The following is a 2394-nucleotide window of genomic DNA, read 5'->3' on the forward strand; positions in this document are numbered from 1 at the left end:
GGGTCTTCTCCGGTGTCAGTCCAGGTGGATGCGGGATACAGGATTGCTGCAGGTTCAACTCTGCTCCATTGTCTCTGAAAGGTGTAAACGGTGGTGCCCAGAGACAAGACCACAGAGGACATTTCCAGGCCAGATTAATGGAAAGGGGAAGGTGACCCACCTGGACAGTGCAAACATTGGGTCTATAGGGAGGGGCAGAGACCCTTTCTATATGGGGCCATAGTGGGTGTGCACATTCCATAGGTTGCCCGACCTCAACTTGTGGGGAGCGGGGCCAGATCCTTTGCGTCTTTGTCTTAGGAGGAAAAAAGGAGTGGGGGAGGAGAAAAGGGTTTGCATGTGGCTGTTAGGCTCCCCCAACATTCTCCTTCACTACACTAAGTTATTTCATGCCGAATGGGGCACCAAAACATCTCATTAAGTCAGGGTATAAGTAGAAAGAAAATGAGAAGATGAGCAAATTCAGGAAAAAAATATCCTGATCTATCTTTTGAAATCTTTGTCCATTCCCAAGCACCAAGGCCAGCATTGCCTCACATGCTGGGCAAATAATGAGAACCAAAAACAGGAACCAAAAATAATCACATCTGAGATTTTCACACTATCCCATTTCAAGGTTTTTGAGGTAGGATTTTATTGTTTGTGACCTGTTGTTCCTACTCCTGCTATCAACTCTTAGATTTAAATCTGCAGAAAACATCGATTACATGAGTGTGCCAAAATACTTGTCCTTTTACATTTCTTTCCCTCTATAACCCTTAGTTGCATTAATGACATAACTTACCAGTTTTCCAAATTAGTTTTCCAATTGGAGAGGACTTCATGGAAGAAAAACAAAAAAAAAAGAACAACAAAAACACATCCTAATGTAGAAATATGGTAAAGAAAACCTAAAGATAAAGGTACACCTCAGAGATGCAATTTCAAGGCTCTTCGTATTACCGAAAGTTCTTGCTCTCAAAGTTGTATTGGAAAAGCTAAAAACCAAGTGGTTTTTAAGCAAGAAAGGGAACTTTATTACTTTGCTGGTAAAGGAGTTAAAATGGCAGACTGTTCAGTAAGTATTAAAAAGGGAGGGCCTATTGTCATTCAACTACAGTTAATAATTCTTATCATCCTATCTCTGCCCTAGAGAAAACAGTGAACTCCACCTACCTGGAAGGCCTTCATAGGTCAGCCAGCCAGCCCCGCAATCTCCAGGCCCATTTTTTTCTGTACTGCAAAGGACAAAAAACACTCCCTTGCCCCTCAGGACCACCACCCAAGGCAAGGATGCAGATATCAGTTTCCAAAAAGAGCAGAAATATCAGGTCATTTCTTCTGTTATATTCATACAACCAACCCCTTCTTAACTGAAGTTTCTCCATCCAAATCTGTTCTGGTGGAACTCTCTAGCGCAGCACTAGAGAAGAGCACTGAACTTTCTAGAATGGTAGAAATGTTCTACATCTGACCTGTCCAGGTTCAGGGCCACCATGTTGCAGCGGGACAGTAATTATGACACTGAAGATGTTTCACTATTTGACACAGAAGAGGAGACAACTAACAGCCCTCCAAATTCCGAAATCAGATGTCTGGCAGCATCATTTTTCCACTTACTCTTTCCAGTCAGTACAATGATTGCCCCTCAACAGCAGCTTTGTTGCATGTATGGTGACAATTATCTTGTTGTCACGTGACTTTGGGGTAATGAAGAATGTCACAGGTAGGCTGATGGTTTGCCTACATTGGTGAAAACACATTGGTGAAGAGGGAAAGAGCCATTGGATGTTTGAGTCCCAGATGGCATCTTCTCAAGAGAAGAAAACTGTTTCAGAGTCTGAATCAAGATCCTTTTGGTTAGGACTCACTGACAGCCCAGTGTGGTGGGCGCCTTCTTCTCTTTCAGAGTAAAGTGGTTGGCGATGGTTCTCATGGGTGTGGTGCTGCAGGCTGTCAACTTACACGGGTGCGTCAGGTGCAAAGTGGGCACCAGGAAGAACTTCACCCGCATGGCCGCCTCGCATCTAGGAAAGCAGCTTTGATGGTTGGTTGGTTTGTTTTCTTTTTCAAAACAGTCTTATTCTGTCGCCCTGAGTGAGGGCCATGAGGTCATCTTAGTTCACTGCAACCTCAAACTGCTGGCCTCAGCTTCCAGAGTAGCTGAGACTACAGGCCTGTGCCAGCTAGTTTTTCTATTTTCAGTAGAGATGGGGTCTTGCTCTTGCTCAGGCTGGTCTGGAACTCCTGAGCTCAAGGGTTCCACCTACCTCAGCCTACCAGTGTGCTAGATTACAGGTGTGAACCACTGTGCCCAGCCTAGAAAAGCAGTTTTAAGACTAAACACCAGAGATGATCAGACTTCCTCAATAAAGAGAGACAGCTTATAAATTGTGATACATCAGGGAATAATGG

The 2394-nt window shown here is 44.2% G+C and overlaps 1 pseudogene; it reads left to right on the forward strand.

Annotated features, from left to right (window-relative positions):
* Positions 1–1475: 1475 nt before the first annotated feature.
* Positions 1476–2024, forward strand: LOC128588732 (Golgi apparatus membrane protein TVP23 homolog B-like; annotated as a pseudogene).
* The last annotated feature ends 370 nt before the right edge of the window (positions 2025–2394 follow it).

This window comes from Nycticebus coucang, chromosome 1, assembly GCF_027406575.1.
Source record: "Nycticebus coucang isolate mNycCou1 chromosome 1, mNycCou1.pri, whole genome shotgun sequence".
NCBI lineage: Eukaryota > Metazoa > Chordata > Mammalia > Primates > Lorisidae > Nycticebus > Nycticebus coucang.